A 25733-nucleotide genomic window follows, 5' to 3' on the forward strand; every position below is an offset into this window, starting at 1 on the left:
TCCCAAGGCAAATGACATCCATGAGAATTCCAGAAATGTTTGGAAAATGGGAATTTAACAGAAAAGAACATGGTTGGAGTTGGAGACCCTTTACCATTCCAGACAAATGGCTGTCTAATCTTTTCTTTAAAAACGCCAGAGATGAAGCAGCCACAACTTCTGAAAGCAAGCCATTCCACTGAGTCATTGTTCTAATTGTCAGGAAATTTCTCCTTAGTTCCAGGCTGATTCTTTCCTTGATTAGTTTCCATCCATTGCTTCTTGTCTTGCCTTCAGTTGCTTTGGAGACTAGGTTGATCCCCTCTCCTCTTTGTGGCAACCCCTCAAATATTGGAAGGCTGCTATCATGTCTCCCCTAGTCTTTCTTTTCATTAAATTCCTGCAACCGTTCTTCACATCTTTCAGCCTCCAGTCCCCTGATCATCTTGGTTACTGTTCTCTGCACTCTTTCCAGAGCCTCAACATCTTTCTTATATCATGATGACAAAACTGCATGCAATATACCAAGTGTGGCCTTACCAAGGCATTATAAAGCGGTACTTTATATGATCTTGATTTTATCCCTGTGCAACCTAGGACCATGCTAACTTTTTTGGCAGCTAGCTCATATTTAAGTGGTTGTCTACCTAATCCTTCTCAGAGTTACTCTTATACCACCTTTTCCACATCTGTGCTGTTTTTCTTGGCTAGGTGTTGCTTTTCTCTCCACTGAATTTAATTTTGTTCAATATGATCAAGTCTGTTGAGATCCTTCTGGATCCTGAACCTATCTTCTGGAGTATTGGCTATTCCACCTGGTTGATGTCGTCTGCAAATTTATGAATTCTTCTTTTATCCCCCCCCCCCATCTAAATCCTTTATGAAGATATTGAAGAGTTCTTGGCCTAAAACACAACCTCGAGGAGCTCCACTGCTTACTTCACTCCATTGTAGATGAAGTGCCATTAAAATACCATTTAGAGATACGATGTAAATCAATGATTTCAAAAATTTAAAATTTATGTAAACTTTACAAGTTAAAAAAGTATAAAATTCATATGAACTTAAAGAATTAACTTCACAAATGTTAAAAATTAAAAATCATATAACAGTTTAAAATGTATTTCTACATGAAAATGTAACATTTGAAAAATGATAGCAAATTTGAAAAACATAGGATTCAAGAACCTAACCCCTTTTTTCCTTTTATAAAATTAAGAAACTTTTTTTTTAAATTACTCAACATTTATGAAGGGTTGTAACCTTTTGAGGTTAATGCTGGGGTAATGCTTATTATAGCTCCACTTGTGGTCAATGTTGAAATTCCTTGACTTCTTTCTTACTGTGCCATTTTTTGCCATGGTAATGTTTTGGTAAATATTAACTCTCCCGAGAGTTTTTGGACTATCTTTATCTAAAAACATGGGTGTTAAAGGAGAGGTAGGCGATCTATGAAGAAAAACAGTTGCAATGCTTTCCCAGAAGCAAGGACTAGACACTTTGGAGGAGAAATGGAACATTTGGACATATCCAGACATGAATAAGCCTTCTGACAGAACCAAAGCTTTGGGCAAAAGATTCTATCACAAACTTTCATTAAGTCACCATTAATGAATAACAGAGTTGGAAGGGACCTTGGAGGTCTTCTAGACCAATCCTCTCCTCAGTCAGGAGACCCTCTACCATTTGAGACAAATGGTTGTCCAATCTCTTCTTTAAAACCTCCAGTGACGCAGCACCCGCAGCTTTTGAAGGCAAGGTGTTCCCACTGGTAGATTGTTCTCACGTAAGGAAATTTCTCCTTAGTTCTCGATTGGATCTCTTCTCGATTGGTCTCCACCCATTGTTTCTTGTCTTGCCTTCTGACGCTTTGCTTTGCATTGTACACAGTTTCCTCTTTCCTCTTGGAAGAATGACAGATGGGTTGCAGAAGAACTGTAGAGATGTTGCACAACGCTCAGCCCCAAGCAAGGAAACTCAGGTCAGCCAGGCTCATCAATGCTGGTCTTACCCCAGAACAGCTAAACGTGTACCTAGGTGCACCAAAAGGGGGAAGTGATTTTCCATGCCAATGCACAGACTACTGTAGTCCTGGACTCCAAATATTGCTTGAGCAGTTATCTATGACTGCATGGGACCATTTCATTCAGGCCAATTGGATCAGTGGTGTGATCTAGACGAATTCTGGCTCCCAGCAGAGAAGCAAGCACAGACTACAACATTTAGTTCAGGCCTTTCTTGGTGGAACATTTTGTTAGAAGTTTGTGGCTTTTGAATGTGCCTGAAGGAACAGATTAGCAGTTTATGAAATCCTAATTAGTTGAGGAATTGAATTGAGGAAGGATGATAGAGGAGCTCCACCCAGTCTGGCTGGAGCCTCAACTGCTGAGTTTTTCATGATGCTTGTAACTCCAGTCAAGAAGGCGAAGCTGATCAAGACTAGGCATGGCTTTCTGGAATTCTGTTAGGGACAGGAGAAGCAGAGGAGAGGCAGTGGATGGGGTATAGCTTCATTGATTATTTAATAATAATAATACTTTATTTACAGTCACAGACTAAAACACGACCACTACAAAAGAGACACAGCAGCCAGTCACCAAAAGCCCAACTAAGGGAGGTTACAGCTCTCTCCTCTAATGGTCACAGCTCTCAAGAAAAACCTGGAAACCTGAGAGGTGATGTACGAGGAGACATCCCCAAGGCAATGCACATACAGATCACAGCCATCAGGACCAGAGGGGACGATTTCGGGAAGAGACAGTAACCTAGATCTGTCCGCGCTATGCATAGGGCAAAATAGAAGGACATGCTCCGCTGTCTCAACCTCGGCTCTGTCACAAGGGCACAGCCGCTCATTAATCGGGAGCCTCTTGAAACGACCATCCACAAGTGCTGAGGGCAAGACATTGAAGCGAGCTAGGGAAAAAGCTCTTCTATACTTGGGAATGGTTAGGGTATAAAAATAGGAAGTCATCCTCAATCCATAGTTATTAACTTGGTTGAGAGTCAGGGGGGAGCAAGTTTTATTGGCTCTGGCTCGTAGATATTGTAAATCAATGTCCACGAGCCGTTGGACTATCCTAAATTGGGCATCCTTGAGGTCGTAGTTTCCCAAGGCATCCTCCGTGAAACCTAGCAGATGAAGTTTCTTCAGCAGCTCTTTCTCCCAGTGAGAAATATGGGAGTCCGTGAACACCAGGGAGAGGTAGCTGCCAGGAACTGCCAGAAAGAGCACCCGAAACCACCATTTAAAGGTGTTTATCCAGGCCATACATTAGGCAGTGGATGGAAGGAATGCCACCAACTTTGTTCCTTAGTAACTGGGTTATGTGGAACAATTCCATCCAGTTTGATACAAAACCATGTTTTATATTGGAAATGAGCAGCACTTAAAGAAAATATGTACAAAATGTTTTATCGTTGGCATTTACCACCAACAAGATTGGCTAAAATGTATCCAAACATGAAGCTGACCTGCTGGAAGTGTAAAAAAATACAAGGGACTTTTTATCACATATGGTGGACCTGCCCGGAAACACAAAAATATTCGACAAAAATCTGGAAATGGGTGCAAGAAATTACAGGAGAACAGATAAAATACAAACCCAAAATCTTTCTGCTGGGAATAATCAAAGGGAAATATACAAAGAAAATTAAATATATATTAACACATCTACTAACTACAGCTAGAATAGCATTTGCCCAATGCTGGAAACAAAATAATACCCTCTTGTACGAATTAATGATAAAAAAAACTTTGGATTGTGCAGAGATGGATAAATTAACACTGAAATTAAAAGATAAAGAAGAGTCGGAATATTATGACATTTGGAACAATTGTTACAAATGGCTGCAAAACAAGAAAATTAATTAAGCCGAAAAACAATATGTTGTGTACTAAACTCTCCTGCCATAGACTTGCATTGCTAACTTCTCCTGCCATAGACTTACATTGCTCGCTCCTGATTGGCTATGACGCAAGCAGCTTGCCGGCGGGAGAATCCAGCCACCCGATTGGTTATACACCTGACAGCTCAAGTATAAAAGAGCTGTCAGCTGTCTTTTGCCTTGCTGTTTGCCGGTCCGAGATTTGCCGCACTTATGAGCTGTTTGTCACTGTTAATAAAGGTTGTGTTAGCTTCAACCTGCCTTGCCTCAGTCCCTGTCTGACTCATTCTCCCTATAGAACACTGGCGACGAGGATGGGATAAGGTCTGAGGTAAAGGAGAAAGGCGAAGTCACTGTTAGAGCTGTCACAAGTCACTAAGCAACGAGACGTCGCTCACCGCTGAATTTTTTTTCTCTGATCCTTCACACACCGTCCTTCTCAGGATGGCTACCCAACCGGCATTCTCGGCATTCAGCCCGGCCACCGAGACATGGGACACTTACGTCGAATGGTTTGAGTGCTTTCTGGAGGCAAACGACTTCACTGGTTTGTCTAGTGGCCGTAAAAGAGGCTATTTCCTCAGCGCCTGTGGCCACGAGATGTTTGGCACAGCCAGGGTTTTAGCAGCCCTTCAGTCAGTGCACTCAATGCCCTGGGAGACACTCTTGGAGAAGCTGAAGAACCATTATTCTCCAACTCCCTCACACATGGCGAGGCGCTATGCATTCCGACAGAGAGTCCAGAGAGAGGGAGAATCCGTGTCGGACTACATGGCGTCCTTCAGAACGGCGGCTCTACACTGCAATTTCCCTGTGCTGGACGATGCCCTACTAGAACAGCTGATGTGTGGTATCAGAGACCTCAGACTTCAGCTGCATTTGCTGGCGCGAAAAGAGCTGACATTTCAGGCAGCCGTGGACGAAGCCACGGCATACAAGATGTCTAATAAGTCTACCGCAGAAATTCAAAAATTTCTGCCGCCAGCCACTCATGCCAGCAGGGGCCACGCTGTCCACTACGACGAGGTCGAAACGGACGATCTCTCAGACATTGAAGAGGACATCAGCCACCTCAACCTGACAACCCGAAAAAGCCAGTCACAGAGAGACTTTTTGCCTCAGACGGGTTGCCTCAGCTGTGGCGGGAACCATGCAAGGTCAAATTGCAGGTTCAGAGCCTCCATGTGTCAACGTTGTGACAGGAAGGGACATTTGGCCAAGGTGTGCAGGGCGGCCATGCCAGTTGCTCTTCGGCCTCCTGAACACGCCTTGCCAAGGCAGTCCACAAAACAAGCGCCTATGCGCCGCCGGGACTGTTTTGCTATTGCAGATGACCAGCAGTACTCTGAATGGGCTGTCAGTCACGCTTCGCTCTCAAAGCCGGCTCGCAAAATCTATCTGACTGTCCAAATTGAAGGGAAGCCCTGTAAAATGGAGGTGGACATGGGGTCTTCAAAATCCCTCATCTCGTGGGCCACGATAAAGTGGATGCTGCCCAGCCTTACTAAGGCTACCCTGAAGCAATGCCCAATTCGCCTCAGGGACTATCAAGGGCAGCAGATCCCTATTGTGGGCTGTAGCACGTTCCAGGTCACATGCCAAAACTTCAAAGGGCCTCTCCCTCTCGTCATAGTCGACGGCCAGCTGCTCAGCCTCCTAGGGCTGGACTGGTTCTCCGCGCTGGGGCTCAACATTTCCGGCATCCATTCCGTGGTTCCAGACCCTTTCGCCACGCTGACCAACGAGTTCGCAGACGTTTTCGACGACCGGCTGGGTAAATATACGGGAACACCTATTTCATTTAATTTGGACCCCCAGGTGGCACCAATCCTCCTTATGCCTAGGAGAGTGCCATTTGCCCTACGGCCCAAGGTAGACTTAGAATTGGACAAATTGATTGCACAAGGGGTACTGGAGGCAGTGGACCACTCCCCCTGGGAGACGCCCATTGTGATACCCATCAAACAGGATGGGAGCATTAGGATCTGTGGTGACTTTAAATGCATGATCAATAGGGGGTTGCAAGCCAACCCTTATCCTGTACCTGTGGTGCAGCACCTGCTCCACTCCCTGGGGCGGGGTAATGTCAGCAGCTCCCGGTGGACGAGGCCACTGCCATGGCCCAGACCATCGTCACCCACCGGGGAGCTTCTAAGTGCAAGAGGCTTCAGTTTGGGGTTAGCATAGCCCCTGGCATTTTTCAGAGCATAATGGAGTGATTGCTCCAAGGGCTGCCTGGGGTAGTGCCTTATTTTGATGATGTGCTTGTCTCCGCCAAGGATCAAGCCGACCTCATCATCAAACTAAGGGCGGTCCTTAAAAGTTCCGCCAGGCGGGGCTAAAACTTAAACGAGGGAAATGCAAATTAGGGGTTCCCAGCGTTGAATTTTTGGGGTACCTCGTGGATGCCAAAGGCATCCACCCTACCCCATCCAAGATAGAGGCAATCAAAAAAGCCCCCACACCCACATCTAAGGTGGAGCTCCAAGCCTTTCTTGGGCTCCTCAATTTTTACGCCATATTTTTGCCGCATAAGGCTTCCTTAGCTGAGCCCCTACACAGGCTCTTGGACTCTAAGACCCCCTGGCATTGGGATCCTAAGGAAGCCCATGCCTTCAAGGCAGTTAAGGATGTCCTCACGTCCCAGTCCCTGCTGGTCGAATACAGCGACTTCCTCCCTCTGATTTTGGCATGCGATGCATCGCCTTTTGGCATTGGGGCTGTTCTGAGCCATGTTCTCCCGAATGGCTCAGAAGCCCCAATTGCCTATTATTCCCACACTCTCTCAGCTGTGGAACGGAACTACAGCCAGTGTCAAGCGGTTTCATGACTATGTCTATGGGCGTTTTTTCAATTGGTCACTGACCACAAACCCCTTTTGGGTCTTTTGGCAGGGGACCGTCAGACCCCTCAGATCCTGTCCCCTAGAATGTCCAGGTGGACAGTCTTCCTGGCTGCCTACAATTACCAGCTGCCTTACAGGCCAGGGAAGAACTTGGGGCATGCCGCTGCCCTCAGCCGCTGCCCCCTGCCAGCGCCTGTGGTTGACTCTGCTCCCGTTGCCTCTGTCCTCCTGGTCGAGGAATTAGCCATGCCAATATCCGCCCAGGATATTGCCAGGCTTTCTGCCAAAGACCCTGTTCTCTCCCAAGTGCTGGACTGGGTGCGCAAGGGGTGGCCGCAAGGGCCAGTTGGTCAGGAGTTCCAGCCCTTTTCCGTTCATCAGCATGAGCTAGCTGTCCTCAGTGGATGCCTGCTGTGGGGAAACTGGGTAGTACCTCCCTCCAAGCTCAGAGCACCAATTTTGGACTGCCTGCACACTGCTCACCCAGGAATCATGCGCATGAAGGCGCTGGGCAGGAGCTATGTGTGGTGGCCCAAAATTGACCAGCAGATTGAAGACTGGGTTGCTGCCTGCCAACAGTGCCAGCAGTCAAGGCCGGCTCCCCCGTCAGTGCCCGTCAGGGAGTGGGACATGCCCCGGGGTCCATGGGTGCAAATCCATTTGGATTTCGCTGCCCCATTCCTGGGGCAGAATTTTCTAATTGTAGTGGACGCCTACTTGAAGTGGGTGGAGCTGGCACTCATGCCATCCACCACTTCAGAGACTGTCATTAAAGTACTAGAAAGTCTTTTTGCAACCCATGGGTTACCTGATGTGGTGGTGTCCGACAACGGGCCCCAGATCACGTCGGCACCATTCCAAATGTTCCTAGATCAGCTAGGCATCCGACGTGCGACCACGGCTCCATTTCACCCGGCAAGCAACGGCCTGGCTGAATGGACCATCCGGTCTGCTAAGGAGGCATTGGGCCGCCTGGGGCCAGGCAAGTGGCAAAACAAATTGTCCCAATACCTCCTGGAGCAACATTCAACACCGTGCCCGGTCACTAACCAAAGCCCAGCAGAATGGCTAATGGGACGCCGGCTCCGGACAACTCTGGACCGGCTGCTTCCCAACTATGTTTAAAAAAAAAGCCCCATCACAGACAACGCAGCTCGAGCCTTTAATGTGGGAGACCTGGTCTACGCCCAGAACTACGGGGCTAAACCAAGGTGGCTCCCTGGACAAATAATACAGTTAACTGGACCCTACTCTTATAGGGTCCAGCTCGACGATGGCAGAGAGTGGCGCTGACACATCAACCAACTTCAACGAAGAACGACCGGTGCTCCAGACCTCCAACCAGGGCAGGCCCAATCCTACCCTGGAGAACTAATGCTGCCAGAAACCACTTCCACACCCGTCTCCAGTGCTTTCTCGTCGCCAACCCTACCTGAAAGTCCAGTTGGTCCAACGATGGCCTCACTTCGCACCATCTCGGCCGCTCAGTCTCCAGCAGTTCCGCAGGCTCAGCCAGCAGAGACTCCTCCTATGGCCGCCGCCCCTGAACTAAGACGATCAGGGCGGATCCGACGTCAGCCTGCGTACTTGGCGGACTACACATGTGCCAACTGGCAGGGGAGGGGTGTTGTGTACTAAACTCTCCTGCCATAGACTTGCATTGCTAACTTCTCCTGCCAAAAACGTACATTGCTCGCTCCTGATTGGCTACAACGCAAGCAGCTTGCCGGCGGGAGAATCCAGCCACCCGATTGGTTAAATGCCTGACAGCTCTAGTATAAAAGAGCTGTCAGCTGTCTTTTGCCTTGCTGTTTGCCGGTCCAAGATTTGCCGCACATATGAGCTGTTTGTCACTGTTAAAAGGTTGTGTTAGCTTCAACCTGCCTTGCCTCAGTCCCTGTCTGCCTCGTTCTCCCTACAGAACACAATATATATAAATATATATAGAACTGTGTATAAAGGTGTGTAAATATAGAAGCGAAATGTTATATACATGTACAGATATGATGATATAACAATGTTGATATAATGACTGTAATGTGTTGTAGAAGGGAATAAATAAAAAAAAATCTGCTAAATAAGTAAATAATCTAGTTCAATTTCCTGTCCGGTTCATTACTCTAGCATCCTTCACTGACGGTCATCCAGGCTCTATTTAAAGTAATTGCTGGAGCTATTTAATCATTTGCTCTTCTGTTCAAAACCTCCCTTACTTTTAGGAAATGCTTTCTGATGTCCATCTGAAATATACTTCATGTAATTTAAGACTATTGTTGATTCTACTCATCACTTCACTTGACCTGGGCTCCCTTTTTATCAACTGTTCTGCTTAAGCCCAGTTGAAGATGGCTTCCCTTTTGGTACAAGAGAGATGTAGAGTTCCCCATTGCCCAGGAGTGGATCCTTTCCTTCTTTAGCCTCCCTGACTTCCTTTCTGCAGATAAATTGCTATTGGCTGGTAAATTTCCTATAGGACCAATTACCTACATTATATGTTTTGATAGATAGCTGAGTTGAAAGCTGCCTCTACATCCATAGACATTCCTAAATTACCATTTTCTCCCACTGTGATTGTACTTTCAGCAGCTTAATTTTGGGAAATTCCCTAAAATAAGCAATCTTGTAGTTATAATTTCTTCTCACCGCTGGATGGTGCTAGTGTTTCTCTCCAAAGAATGAGAAGTACATATAGCACGTATATAGAAGGCAAGGTATGGAATATATTCAAAGGATCTTGATAGACCTAAGTGTCCTTGCCAACAAAATGCAGTTCAGTGGCAAGAAAAGTAAGGTCCTGCTGCACTTTGGCAGGAAAAACTAGATACCCAGCTGCAGGATAGACGGTGTTTGCCTAATTGCTTTTCTCACCACTGAATTGGATTGGATAGGGTCCACTTATTGAGGTTGGTCAAGAAGATCCTTCTGGATCTTGAGACTATCTTCTATAGTGCTGACTATTCCGCCAAGCTTGGTGTAGCCTGCAAATTTGATGAGTTCCCCTTCTGTCCCCTTACCCAAATCATTGATGAAGATGATAAAGAGTCCTTGGCCCAAGGCAAAATCTTGAGGTACCCACTGCATGCTTCTCTCCACTTAGATGTAGTTCCGTTGAGGACTAGAGGGTGGTGCAGTTTGTCAGCCAATGGAGAGTCCATCTGCTGGTGGTGCAGTTTATCTTACCAAGAAGAGGCTGTAGTTCACCTGGGCAAATGTCTTGCTGAAATCCAAGTAACCCATGTTTGCCTAATTGATCCACTAATTTAGTCACTTTGTTAAAGGATGCAAAAGGGATTGTCTGGCATAATGTGTTTTTGACAAGCTCATCTTGGTTCTAGTAATAGCTTTGCTCAACTCTGTTGTTCAGGCTGATTAGTCTGTCATTTTCTGGATTCATTTTCCCCCCTATTTTGACAATAGGAACCACATCAGCTTTTTCACAGCCCTTTGGTAGTTCCCCAGCGCTCCAGAATCTTTGAAAGATATGGTTCGATGGTTTCCAGATCACATCTGCTGGCTCCTTCAGAACCCTGAAGTGTAATTGATTTGATCACGGTGACTAGATTCATCCAGATGGGAGACCTGTTCTCTTACTATTTTCTTGCCTGTTTTGATGTGTATTCCTATTCTGCCTGTTACAGCACTGCTTTTGATAGGATGGACTTTTTTTTCCCTTTTGTATAAAGTCAAATGCAAAAAATGAATGGAGCAGTTCTGCTTTCTCCTTGTTGCCTGTCACTTCCTTGCCATCTTCTCCCATTATTGGACTAATAGTTTCCTTGACTTCTTTGTGTTTTTATATGTTGAAAGAAACTTTTTAAAAATTATTTTTGACATTTATTGCAAGTCTCAGTTGATTCAGAGCCTTAACTTTCCTGACTTCATCCTTGTTGATTTGGGCTATTTGCTGATGTTTTGCACTAGGTATGTCTCATCTAATAAAGAGAATGAGGAGGCACAACATCACAGCAGTCTCTGAGAATTTGAGGAGCTTTCAGAGTGAAGAGTGGTTTGTTTGTTTTGTTTGTTTTATTGGATTTATATGCCGCCCTTCTCCCAAAGGACTCAGGGCGGCGTACAACATTAAAAACACACATCACAAAAGTTAAAATGAAATTAGAAACAATCAAAAAAACAAACCTAATTAATATGACAATAACGTTTAAAAAATGAGATAAAATTAACAGGCCAGGCCGGCTTGCTGGAAAAGCAAACTTTTTAGGGTGCGTCGGAAGGACCGGAGGTCAGGGATTATGTGAAGCTCCGGGGGCAGCTCATTCCAGAGGGAAGGCGCTCCCACAGAGAAGGCTCTCCCCCTGGGGATCGCTAGCTGACACTGGCCGATGGCACCCTGAGGAGGCCAACTCTGTGGGATCGCACTGGACGGTGGGAGGCTACTGGTGGCAGTAGGTGGTCTCGCAGGTACCCTGGGCCTAAGCCATGGAGCGCTTTAAAGGTCATAATTAGTACCTTGAATCACACCCGGAAAACAACCGGCAACCAGTGCAGGCCGCCTAAAAGGGGTGTAACATGGGAGCACCTAGGTACCCCCATGATAACCCGCGTGGCCGCATTCTGGACCAGCTGAAGCCTCCGGGTGCTCTTCAAGGGCAGCCCCATGTAGAGAGCGTTGCACCTTGGGTTGGGGCACGGGGCCCAAGGACACGCCATTCCCCGAGGTCCCAGAGCCATTGCCTGCCTCAGCCAGGTCAGGGAATGCACCATTCTGGCCTTGCCCTGCAGCCACTGCCTGCTCATCACCCACTCTCCCTTCGCCAGTAGCACACATTCCCCTGTTTCCCCTCCTTGAACAGCCCCGGCCCTAGCCCGGCCCCCTCCCTCACCACCGCCTCTTTCTTTGGGCTGCTTACCTTCCTCCTGCAGCAGCTGGTCCGGACTCCAGAAGGCAAGCTGACCACTAATTGTTGCTTTACCCTGGAAATAAGACAAGATTTTTTAATTTTGTTTATTGAATTTATATTACCGCCTATTCACCTGTGGCGAATGACATTGAATTTCTTTTATTTCCATGCAAAAGGTGTTATTATGACCTCTAGATATTTGCACAGTCATGCTGGATTGAACCAATATATCCATCAGAACAACTCAAGTTTTGGACTGGGAAGTCACAAACTGACATCGTCATTTCACCACCAAGTTCCCGGGAAGACTTTATACCAGTCAGCCCGGCTTGTCTCACTAGGCGGTTTAGAGCATAAGAGTGAGAAGCTGACTCTGTATGCAATTTGAGTTCCTTAGAAGAAAGAGAGGAGGTCATCGATACATTGAGCACAGGAATTGAGGGAGAAATTAACTGGGATGAATTAACTCTTTATTTAAACCACTGATCTGGGGAGACCTTGGGAATCGAGCTGACTTTGGGTCATTTGGGTGGGGAACTATTTGAACGAACTTTCACTGAAATTTAAATAAATTATGTGACACTACCTAGATCTTTGTTCAGCCTCGATTCTTCTGCAAAATGTTCCTCACATTTAAGTATTGCTGGGAAGCTGCTCCCAGAACCGAAGAGATTATTTTTTTCCCCAGGAAGTATTGGAGCACCTCTACCTGAAAGGTGGAAAGGAGGAACCTTCACTGACTAATAACTGAGAACACCCAGGTGATGTCTTTCGATTCAGATGCCTTCTCTTATTTTCCTCCCAAATGTGGAAATAGAAAATTTAGACGTTAACAATGGCAGAGTGCCCAAGAACAGCGAAGGGCCATATTGCTTAGTCACCGAAAGCAGGTCGCCTAGTTCCTGCTGAAAATTATCAATCCGCTAATGGGAGAAGAGCAGGAGTGGGTTCCAGCTGGCGTTATGACCGGTTCACTCGTGGGCGTGCTTTGCGCACATGTGCACGTGCGTAGTTCAATAGAAATTGTTCTGCACATGCGCAGAACTCAAAAACAAGATAGCGGCAGCGACTGCTGCTACTGGAGAACCGGTTCGAAGGCGTGGCCAGCTTGGGTCACTGCCGGTTTTGCGACCCAAGCTAGTATACCGTTACCGGTTCAGCTGAACTGGGCCGAACCGGTAGGAACCCACCTCTGGAGAAGAGCGCAAGGCAGGGAGAAAGTGGAACTGTTTAACTCATTCTTTGTATCTAGAATGAATCTAAAATCAGTGGAACAGGTTTTTAAGAAGCAATGGGACAGCCATTTGTCTGGAAAAGTATAGAGTCTCCTGCTTGAGCAGGGGGTTGGACTAGAGGACCTCCCAAGGCCCCTCCCAATTCTGTTATTCCGTGTTCTGTATTTCTTTCTTTTTGTGGCTGGTCTTGGAAAATTGGCAGGTCTGCTGCTGTAAAAACTTTCTAGAATTTGAATAAGAAACAGACCATCTTTTGCAGAGGGCTAAATGATCAAAGAAGGGGGGGGGTGAATTGAATACTGTCGCTGTTCGATGCAGGCTCTTTATGTAACAGGGATTATGGCACAGAATCAACTACTAGGCAGATGATTCCAGGTGTCTAAGCCTCAAACATGTGTCCATGCAAGTCACACGAAGACATGTCAAAACTAGCGCAGGTGTCTGAGTATGACAGGGTGTGAACAACAGAGGCAGGTGAAGTGGGGTCTAATGAGTTGGTTATTCTTTTTCAAATTGTATATTTTCATTTCAAGCAAGTCATAACATTAGAATGTGGAAGATTATGAACCAATCCAGAATCTGCATGCAGGGTGTTTGGGCAGCAAGTAGGCAGAAGAACTAAGCAGATCTGCTACCTGTTACTGGCTAAATGTGGGCAGGAGGCTGAAGGGTTCCGATTCACCCTAGAACAAGGCAAAACAAAGGAGCAACAGTGCTTTCTCAGATGAGACTTTTTTCAAAGATAGTGTTAGATATTAACATATATCGGGATAAGTCTTCCCTCTGGTCCGCTCCTACAGCGGGAAACAGGTATCCCTCTGATTGGTCGAGGGGCGTGCCCAATCCCTATAAAAGGGGAACCCTCCGACTACCAAACAAGCTGGATCACTATTATTACTAATAAAGAGCTGTTAAGTCACTTCGTGTCCGCAGTCTGTCTCTCGTTGCCCAGATCTAACATTGGCGACGAAGGTGGGATCGAGAGACAGATAGGACGAAGAACGCTACCTTCAGAATCTCCGGATTTGATCCAGCCCAGGAATTCGGCAGCAATTCCGACAGCCATCTCAGATCACCGCAGCGCGGCAAATTCAAACAGAGAAGATGGCGATGCATGCTCCCCCCGCTCCTTTCGACCCAGCAAACGACGAATGGGAAGCCTTCATGATTCGTTTCGAGTGTTTCCTCGAAGCGAACGAATACACGGGGATCACCGATGCGAGGAAGAAAAACATCTTCCTCGGCTACTGCGGAAAAGAAGTCTTCAATACGGCCAGAGACCTCACCGCGCCTACTCCAATACAAGCAGTATCGTGGACAACGTTGCAACAGACTCTGCAAACTCACTACGCGCCAAAACCTTCCCGCCATGTCTGCCGCAAAGAATTCAACATGAGGACTCAGAAGGCGGGAGAATCCATTAATCAATATGTTGCAGCCCTACGAAAAGCAGCAGCTCACTGCGAATACAGGGATCTGGAAGAACACATCTTAGAGCAACTCATCTGTGGGTTAAGAGACATTTCGCTGCAAAAGAAGCTGTTGGCAAACCCGAATTTAACCCTACAGACAGCGTTAAACGAAGCAAGAGCGTCAGAATCAGCGGAGAAATCATCTGTAACCATACAACGAGGGGCCAACATAAACCAGCCAGCAGCAAGGCAAACCAGAGTGCACTACGAGGACGCAAGCCCTGACTACGAGAATCCCGAGTTCGAGGACAGTCACCTGATGCAGAGCAGTCACTTGAGGCCTGGGGGGAGACCCGGATCCCGTTTGCCGCCCTGCGCAAGTTGCGGAGGGAATCACCCCAGGTCTACTTGTAGGTTCAGGAACGTTGTTTGTTCGCATTGCAACAAACTTGGGCACATCGCACGAGTGTGCCGGAGCGGAGTCCCTGCCTCACGGCAGCCACCCATGTACCGCCAACAGAAGCCCAACCCAGGGGCTTGGCGAAATCAAAAAGGGCGCCCAGAGAGAAATCCACAAGTGTTTACCCAGAGAGAACATTTCCAAAGAGCTGAACGAGCGTATCCCCAGAGAGATTACTCACAAGGAGTTGAGCGAGCGTATCCCCAGAGAGAATACACACAAAGAGCTGAACGAGCGTTCTATCAAGACGCTCAACGAGAGTATTTTCAGGATGTAGACGATGAGATAGAGTTGACCCAGAGAGAGGAGTTGCGAACGTATCTCACCACAATACATCAAGTCCGCCCTAAGCGGCCCAAAAGGCTGAGAGTCACAGTCCTCTTGGAGGGCTCACCCTGCGAGCTAGAAGTCAACACAGGATCGACCCTGATGATCATTTCATGGGCATCCATGAAACAGGCTATCCCTAGCCTCAGAAAGAGCCAACTACACGCTCCAGACGTCCTGCTACGAGACTACCAGGGGAACCAAGTCCCCATCGTGGGCCAAGGCACATTCCACATCCGTTTCAAGGACATCGAAGCCCAGCTGCCCGTGACCATCGCCAGCGCGCCATTGCAGAACCTTCTGGGGCTTGATTGGTTTGAAGCCCTGGGGTTAGAAGTCACCGGGATCAACGCCGTAAGAAACAGCAGCGCTGAACAGATTTTTAAGGAATTCGAGGATGTGTTCAGCCCCGGTCTTGGTAAGTATGTGGGTAAACCAATATCATTCAATTTAGACCCTAAAGTGGCGCCAATCCGACTTAAACCGAGACGAGTGCCTTTTGCACTCCGCCCTAAAATAGACAAAGAGATAGATAAGTTAGTGGAGCAAGGAATCCTTGAGCCGGTAGATCACGCGCGCTGGGAAACGCCCATCGTGACCCCAGTCAAGCCAGACGGATCAGTCCGCATCTGCGCGGACTATAAGTGCACAATTAATGTCGCGCTACAACAGAGCGCATATCCTGTGCCAGTAGTACAGCACTTATTGCACTCGTTGGGGCCAGGAAAGGTATTCGCAAAGTTAGACATGGCACAAGCTTACCAGCAACTGCCAGTTGATAGCGCCACAGCGGAGGTCCAAACGATAGTGACGCATAGAGGAGCATTCAAATGCAACCGGCTACAATTCGGCGTTAGCATTGCCCCAGGATTGTTCCAGAGCGTCATGGAACGACTGTTGCAAGGGATACCAGGAGTCGTCCCCTATTTTGACGACATCTTGGTGTCAGCTGCAAACGAGGAGCAATTAAACAAAAGAGTCAGATCTGTTTTGGCCAGAATCAGAGAAAAGGGTCTCCGCCTTAAAAAAGAAAAATGCCAAATTAACGTGCCTAGCGTAGAATTCCTGGGTTATAGAATCGATGGTCAGGGAATACACCCCACTTCAAAGAAAATTAAGGCGATCCAGGACGCCCCCACACCACGAAATCAGACCGAGTTGCAGGCCTTCCTCGGATTACTTAACTTCTACAGCGTTTTTCTGAGACAGAAGGCGACCGTTGCTGAGCCACTACACCGTCTACTCCAGAGGAACGCACCATGGAAATGGGGACGATCCGAAGCTGCAGCTTTCGCCGGAGTAAAGCGTCTACTCACCACTGACTCATTGCTTGTTCAATACAGCCAGACCCTACCGCTGGTATTGACCTGCGACGCATCACCTTTCGGAGTTGGAGCAGTCCTCAGCCACAGGATGCCCGACGGAAAAGAAGCACCCATCGCGTTCTACTCCAGAACTCTTTCATCGGCCGAAAGAAATTACAGCCAAATGGACAGGGAAGCGCTGGCTGCCGTCGCGGGAGTAAAGCGTTTCCACGAATACCTCTACGGCCGCGATTTTGAACTGATCACAGATCATAAACCGCTGTTGGGACTTTTGGCGGGAAACCGCCCCACTCCGGTCTCCCTTTCTCCTCGCATGACCAGGTGGACTGTTTTCCTGGCTGCATATTCATACAAATTGATACATCGACCTGGCTCCACTCTTGGACACGCAGACGCACTCAGCCGTTGCCCATTACCTGACATTCTGCCAGACCCCACTCCAGAAGTACCGGTATTGCTCATTGACTGTTTGGATTCGGGACCGGTTTCTTCCTACGATGTTGCAAGGTTCTCCTCTAAAGACAATTTAATAAAACAAGTTCAAACTTGGGTTTGGAGGGGGTGGCCAAAGGGAAATGTGGGCCCGGAATTCAAAATGTTTTGGTCGAAACGGGACGAGCTCTCAGTACTACAAGGATGTTTGTTGTGGGGGGATCGAGTTGTTATTCCGCATGCTTTACGTAAAAATGTATTAGATGCTTTACATATGGGTCATCCGGGGATTGTTAGAATGAAGGCGTTAGCAAGAAGTTACGTGTGGTGGCCAAACATGGACAAAGAAATAGAGGAGTGGGTGGCCACTTGTGACCCATGCCAGGAATCGAGACCAGCACCCCCGGAAGCGCCCGCCACAGAATGGGAGAAACCCAAAGCACCCTGGTCGCGAATACACATCGACTTCGCAGGGCCATTCCAAGGTCAGACTTTCCTTATAGTTGTGGATGCATACTCAAAGTGGCTAGATGTAGTCCTAATGACTTCAACCACGGCAGAGGCAGTCATAAAGGTTCTACGGCGACTCTTCGCCACCCATGGCCTGCCAGATCTCCTCGTATCCGATAACGGGCCCCAATTCACGGCCATGCACTTTGAAGCATTTTTAGCAGGGTTGGGAATCCGGCATGCCCTCATCGCGCCATTCCACCCAGCATCAAACGGACAGGCGGAGAGAATGGTGCGATTCGCAAAAGAGGCCCTCGCCAGGATGGGTCCAGGTGATTGGCAAACACGCATTGACCATTACCTCCTCATTCAACACATTACCCCGAGCGCAACGACGGGTAGGAGCCCCGCTGAACTACTCATGGGCCGTCGCCTACGATCTCACCTAGACCGGCTCCATCCGAATTACTCTGCCACGGCTCCCCCAGACTCTACAAGTAAGGTCCGGTCTTTCAGAGTAGGGGATTCAGTATACGCTCACAACTACACGGGGGGAACATTATGGATGCCGGCAAAGGTCATAGGCATCACGGGCCCACGATCGTATTTGCTAGAGCTAGAAGATGGGCGGAATTGGAAAAGGCACATCGATCAACTGCGGGGTCGCCTAGCACACTCCAACCTTAGAAATGAAGACGAAAGTTTCCTGTCTACGGAAAGTCAGCCACAAGAAAACCCCAGCATAGGAAACAACGACGCCGGCGAGCCAAGCGTGGAACAAGACTACACACACGTAACAGAGAAACCCCCAGACAGCGCAGCCGAACAAACTCCTGAACGCCCGAGCAACGAAGGCACAAGACCTCCAGAACGGGAAATAGAAAAAGCACCCGATCCTGCAACTACTTCAAACCAACCCGCACCCAGTCCTGCAACCACTTCAAGCCAACCCGAACTACGACGTTCCTCCCGAGCAAGACAAACACCCACCTACCTAAAAGATTATGTTACCTACCGCAACGTCCCATCTAGGAGGGGAGGGGTGTTAGATATTAACATATATCGGGATAAGTCTTCCCTCTGGTCCGCTCCTACAGCGGGAAACAGGTATCCCTCTGATTGGTCGAGGGGCGTGCCCAATCCCTATAAAAGGGGAACCCTCCTACTACCAAACAAGCTGGATCACTATTATTACTAATAAAGAGCTGTTAAGTCACTTCGTGTCCGCAGTCTGTCTCTCGTTGCCCAGATCTAACAGATAGCATTCAATAAAAGAGAATCTCATGGCCCTTTTTCTGCTCTTAGCTTTGTGTCCTCATCAGAAGCAGCATCAGCAGATGTTCGTGTACAGCATCAGAGAATTTGCAGATGGTGTTAGTTACTAACTCTAAATAAGGGAACATTATCATGTTATTATCAAGGAGAGAAGCAACCTAGAACCAAGGAAAAATTTCCTGGCAGCGAGAACAATTAATCAATGGAACAGCTTCCTCCAGGAATTGTGGGGGCTCCATCACTGGAGGGTTTTTTAAAAAAAGATTGGACATCCCTTTGTTTGAAATGGTGCAGGGTCTCCTGCTTGAGCAGGGGGTTGGACTAGAAGACCTCCAAGGCCCTCTCCAATTCCGTTATTGTTATTTTCTTATTCAATGTTTCATGGACTCCATGATAATCATGGAGCCCAATGCATAGAGTTCATTATATGTTAGAAGATTTCATTGTGCCTCAGAGAAGACATTGCTTCATTTGAAGGTGGAAAGGATTTCCATTATCTCTTTGCCATGGTGATCTGTATGACGCTGACTGCCACATGTTATCATGTAAGTTCTGGAAAAAAAAATTCCAAGTGAGTCCATGACAGTTGGGGGAACCTTGAAACGTGAAGGTTAGCAGGGAAAGCTGTTGACTTCTGGGACAGCTTAAGTTCACCATTGAAACCATGGCACAATCATATTCCTTGCCCAAATAATGCAGGTTTCTTTGCATTACTTTGTATTGCATCTTTGCTGGTGAGGCACCAAATTTGATTAAAAGCTTATGGTTTCAATTTTTAAAATAAAATATTGTTGTTCTGCTATCGTTGATTAATTGGGTTAGCCCCTAGGCAGCAACAATAAAAAATACCCAGGAATTATTATTTCTGTGACAATAACACCTTTCACAAGCAGCCCACTTTGAAAGCTTTCCCCAGGCAGGTCCCTCAAAATGTAGATAATATCCTACTGCAACTACTCCTACTTCTAATCAAGCATATTTGTTGTTCTATTTCTTGTTGCCTAGTAATCAAATGTTTGCAATGAGAACTACCCATTATTCCTTCCCTGGTCTGGTGGCTCTCTCTGGGTCTGACTGTCCAATTCGGCTGCAGTCCAGTTTGAAGAAGCCCCTGGAGAGGCTCACTGAGGGACATTTCCCCACGCCATGCTAGGCATCAGCAGTCGCCACAGGGACTGGTCTTTTGGGTATGGCTAGTCTAGAAAAAAGGACTAGGGGTGACATGATAGCAGTCTTCCAGTATTTGAGGGGCTGCCACAAAGAAGAGGAGGTCAACCTATTTTCCAAAGCACCAGAAAGCAGGACAGGAAACAATGGATGGAAACTAATCAAGGAGAGAACCAACCTAGAAAAAAGGAGAAACTTCCTAAAAGTGAGAGCAATCAACCAGGGGAACAGCTTGTATTCAGAAGCTGTGGGTGATCCATCACTGGAGGTTTTTAAGAAGCATCTGGATAGCCATTTATCTGAAATGGTATAGCAATAGCAATAGCACTTATATACCACTCCATAGCCCTCTCTAAGCAATTAACAGAATCAGTAGATTGCTCCTAATAATCTGGGTCCTCGTTTTACCCACCTCGGAAGGATGGAAGGCTGAGTCAACTTTGAGCCTGGTGAGATTCTGCCAAATTGCAGGTAGCCAGCAGTCAGCAGAAGTAGCCTGCAGTACTGCATTCTAACCACTGTTGAGTGGAACCACCGTGGCTCAGTAGTTAGTTTTGATATATACGGTTTCCTGCTTGAGTAGGGGGTTGAACTAGAAGACCTCCAAGGTCCCTTCCAGTTTTATTCTGAATTGAATTTGAAACAATGTGGTCCCCCTGAACCTCTGTGCTATTACAGTTAACATCTGCAATAATCATACAAAGGAGAAAGACGGAGGAGGGCACCTGACTCCAGGTAGGAGACCTAGATGATGGCCTTGCTGCCCCAAGAATCCATGAGGGATTCTGTCCTAAGGGGAGTTGGGGGGGGGGTTGAGGTGAGTGGCCCTCTAAGCTCTTTTTCAAGCTTTCCTTTCACATGTGTTTTGTCTCGACCCATCTAGCTGCTAATAAAATTATTTTAGCTTACCTATTATTGTTTGAACCAATGAAGATAAATCACCCATGAATTCCTGCTGAGGCTTCTCTACTGCTTGCCAATGTATGACTCAGCATAATAATCACACTATGTAATAGAGCCAGGTTTCAACTAAGAGAGGAACTTGGCTCACCTCTTCTAACCACAGATTTTGACTGCACTAGCAGACGTGTGGCAGAGAACAGCCCATCTGTGCAAAGTAACCTTACTGACTGTAACGCAATCAAGTAGGCATATAGTCACTTTCCAATTAGACTGCTGCAATGCACTCTGCATGGAGCTGCCCTTGGAGAGTAACTGGAAGCCTGGCACAAAATGCAGCCGCATAGACAGCTACGTGGCACATACAAGGCTTCTGTTTGAGAGCATCAGCAGTTGCCAGATTCCTTCTGGATCCAATTCAAGGAGCTGTTTTTGACCCTTGGAAGTTCTTCATGGGATGAGATGGGGTTATTTGTGGGATTGCCTCACCCAGATTATATTTGCCCATCCTATCAGATCTGGCAGGAGAAGTAAGTATGTGGACCTCATCTAAAGCTGCCCTTGGGACTAACACATCCATTGGGCATGGCTAGTCTAGTGAAGAGAAGGACCAGGGGAGATAGGAAAGGGTCAAGCTATTTTCCAAGGCCAGACAAGGATTAATGGATGAAAATTGCCCAAGGAGAGATTCAACCTAGAACTAAGGAGACATTTTCTGACAGTGAGAGCAATCAACCCATGGAACAGAAGTTGCCTTTGGAAGATGTGGGAGTTTCATCCCTGGAAGCTTTCAAAACTGGACTGCCATCTGTCAGAAATGGGTGCTTGGATGGGAGGTTGGACTAGATGACCTCCAAGGTCCCGTCCAACTATGTTAATCTGTTAATTGACTATGTTTTAGTAAGACTACACTTGGAATACGGCATTCAGTATTTATCTGTTTGATAAAATGCAATTCCTAGCTGAAATCTTTGTTAAACAGTTTGATGAACTCATAAAGGCTGCGGAAAATATTCAGAGGCAAGTAACTGCAGATACATTAAGCCAATAAAAGGAATGTAATTTGAAAGCAGTAGATTCACTGAGAAGTGGATCCAGAAATGGCTGCGTTGACTCCATATACACTTCCCTGAAGTTCAAGCCTTCATTCTTACACAACAGTGGAAAACTGTCTGAGAGGATAAATTATGAATTGGTCTTCTTTATGTGGATTGAAGGAGATTGGGGAATGGATGTATCACACCAATAACTTAGAAAGAATGTTATCTGGACTTTTTTTGGAAAAATAGATTGGCTTTCGAGATTAGACTTATTACATTTAACTAGATAACAATTGATAAGAAATGGTATTAAGAAATAAATGTGGACAATTTATTTTGTAATCAACTACATGGAACGTATTATCATTTGTGGTGGACGTGCAAGACCGCAAAAAAATATTGGACAAAAATAAAAGATTGGCTTGGAGAGATTACTGCACATCAAATAGAAATAAAACTGGAACTATTTTTATTAGGCATAATTAAGGGGAAGTATGAGAAGAAAATCAAATATCTAATTCCACATATAACCACGGTGGCAGGAATCTCATATGCACAGAATTGGAAAAACAAACATGCTCCAACAGAAGACAATGTGATAATTTTTTTTTTGGAATGGATCGAAATGGACAGGCTCACAAAACAGCTAAAAGACAAAGAGGAATCGGAGTATTACTTAGTATGGGACTTATGGTATAATTGGCAAGAGGAAAGAGGAAAGAAAACAGGATAGTAATAAAGAGAAGAAGATCAAGAAACTACAAAACAAATACAAAACTGCAGAATCAATAAGAGGGGGAAATACAAGATAGATTGTAGATGAAATAAGAAATATGAGAGGATCAAATGTATATAGATGTATGAAATAAGATATGTAAGATATGGATATAGATATAGTTACATAAGATATATATGTATTGATAAAGGAAACACAACGGATATGTAAAAGATGTAAAATGTGCTGCAAAGATGATATGATTGTATAAATAAATAAATAAAAATTTTTTAAAGAAATAAATGTGGATATTTGATCCAGGATGAATCATGTTAATTCTTGGAACTATTTGGGAACTATTTGGTTAAGAAGCTGCGGCAAATTTTCTATGAGTTGATTACAATAACAGTTTGTTAACAGAGTGTTTTGAAATTTTAATCTTGTCTTTTTTATTATTAATGTTCTTCCTGTTAACTATCTTGGCATTAATCTAGTATATAGATGACAGGTTAATAACTTGCAAATAGAATTAGTAGTTTAGTCGTTAAAAATTCTTTGAGCCTATTTTACAAGGGGTGCAAAGCTAATATGGTTGTACAATATTAATCAGTATTCAGCTAGGGGAGACAATATGTGTATATGTGTTCGTTTTTTTAATGCACATGTTTAATATCTTGCTTGTTTTGTGTTTTTTTTCTTAGAAATATTTTGATGTTTTGTATTTTAACTTTTTTTGAATGAAATAAAAATAGAAAAAAATATAAATTGTGGTCACGTGGCTGCCAAGTGCTGCAAATTGCAATAATTGTGACCTGCTTGCTAAGTGCCTGAAATGTAGTCACAACTCTCCCTGGGTGGAGCGGCCATCAGAAGTTTTAATCCAAATTGTAAGTTGCTTTTGGGGGGAGTTCATTGTAACTTAGCGATGGATCATACATCAAGGACTATCTTTTAAAGTAGTTATTTGTTAAACAACTACTAGATTCAATGGTGAAAAGAGTAAGGTTCTACATTTAGGCAACAAAAACGGAATGCACAGGTACAGTATAGGTGATACCTTGCTCAGTAGTAGTAACTGTGAAAGGGATCTTGGAGTCCTAGTGGACAACCATTTAAATAGGAGCCAGCCGTGTGCAGCAGCTGCCAAAAAAGCCAACACAGTTCTAGGCTGCATAAACAGAGGGATAGAATCAAGATCACGTGAAGTGTCAATACCACTTTATAATGCCTTGGTAAGGCCACACTTGGAATAGTGCATTCAGTTTTGGTCGCCACGATGTAGAAAAGATGTGGAGACTCTAGAAAGAGTGCAGAGAAGAGCAACAAAGATGATTAGGGGACTGGAGACTAAAACATATGAAGAACGGTTGCAGGAACTGGGTATGTTTAGCTTAAGAGAAAGAAGGACTAGGGGAGACATGATAGCATTGTTCCAATATCTCAGAGGTTGCCACAAAGAAGAGGGAGTCAAACTATTCTCCAAAGCACCTGAGGGTAGAACAAGAAGCAATGGGTGGAAACTAATCAAGGAGAGAAGCAACTTAGAACTGAGGAGAAATTTCCTGACAGTGAGAACAATTAATCAGTGGAACAGCTTGCCTCCAGAAGTTGTGAATGCCCCAACACTGGAAGTCTTTAAGAAGATGTTGGATAGCTATTTGTCTGAAACGGTATAGGGTTTCCTGCCTAGGCAGGGGGTTGGACTAGAAGACCTCCAAGGTCCCTTCCAACTCTACTATTGTATTGTATTGTATTGTATTGTATTGTTTAGATGTTCAGACTGGATTTGACAATTTTATCCACCTACTGAGTCCTTCCCAAGGATCTGAGATAGATGTGGTTTGATGGCATTAACGGAATCATCGCAGGATGTAAGCTGATCCAAATAAAGCACTCTTTTTTTGCAATTGGCTGTTGGCAATTTGGACAATGCCAATGATGTTCAAGAGGTGCGCCAGATGTTTTGGGATTGCCTCCTAGGCACTTACTACTATTGGTACTATCTTTGCTTTCTTTTGCCACAGTCATTCTACTTCTATTTGTAAATCTTTGTATTTGATGATGTTCTCCAGTTCTTCCTCCTCTGTTCTGCTGTCTCCAGGTATTGCCACATTCCACCATCCAGACTTTTTTGTTTTTTGTTTTAATTTACAATTGTTAACCTGTGTGTGTGTGTGTGTGATGTGGCAGGCCTGTTTGAATTCAAAAGTCCCAGAGCATGTTAGCTTCTTCATTTTTTATTATTCTGTCTGTTTTGTGGCCCCACCAGTTCTTGCTCGCAAATGGTATTTCTTGCAAATCTTCCAGTGCGCTTATTCTTGCTACTTTGTCATGCTGCTGCTTGTAGTCAGTCTGTGTGACTGTCTTGCAACAGCTAACAAAGTGCCCCACTGTTTCCTTGCTGTCAGTTGCTTTCTTCAAAATCCTGGCTTTGTATGCCTTTGTCCTTATAAGGCTTGGTCCTGTGCAGCCAGAATCTGCCCCGTCTCTTTCTCCAATTTTCCTGTTCTTAGCCTTTGCCAGGTCTTATTACCTGCTTTGCCTGGTACTATCGTATTTTTCAGAGTATAAGACAAACCTTTTTCCCTCCTAAGAGAGCGTGGAAATGGTAGCGCGTCTTATACACTGAATACAGCCATTTTTGGCCTCTCGAAGCTCCACACCCACATCACATTTCTCAGGCCTGCAGTCAGATTTCTCTTAGGATCTTTGGCCTGCCACACACTCTCTCTTTCTTCACTATGCTCTTCTTTAGTGGGGTAATTGGGAGGGGGGAATAGTAAGGAGTAGAATGTGTTGTTGTCAAAATAAAACATTCCTTTCTAGAAAGCCAAGGTCATCCTTTGTCTCTGCACCTGACTGGAACTAGATGGGTGGAAATGCCAGCGTGGCAGAGGAAGATTGGACCATGTGATGGACTTGTGGGTATGAGGCAAGATCATGAACTTTCAACTGGGTGGAAAACTCAGGAAGCTTTCAGATTCGGGTTGTCCACAGTTTGTACCAACATGTCTCTCTTATTAAATGGGAACTTTGAGGAAAACTCTGCCTTGGACTCTGATTTAATTCTGGATGATATTTGGAATGCTGACAAAATAAACCGAATCTTTGGCACCAAAATGAATCTGAGAAGCTCATAGTGGCTCCAGAAAAACAGGCCTTGTGAAAGACAGGCAAAAAAAGGGGGCGTTTTTGCCTCCCCCCAGCCCTGCTGAAGCCTGCAGAGTCCTCCTGGGGGCCGGGGAGGACAAAACCTTTTTTTTTTTACTTAACTCTTTGAAATCTTTGTGTGTCTTATACACCGGTGCATCTTATAGTCCAAAAAATATGGTATTTTAAAAAATGTATTTTGCCTTGCTATGTCTGTTTTCTCTTCTTCACCTGGTCTTCCTCGGAGGCCTGTTTTCTTTCTTGGCTATTTAGT

The sequence above is a fragment of the Natrix helvetica genome (assembly GCF_964273705.1).
Source record: "Natrix helvetica genome assembly, chromosome: 11".
NCBI lineage: Eukaryota > Metazoa > Chordata > Lepidosauria > Squamata > Natricidae > Natrix > Natrix helvetica.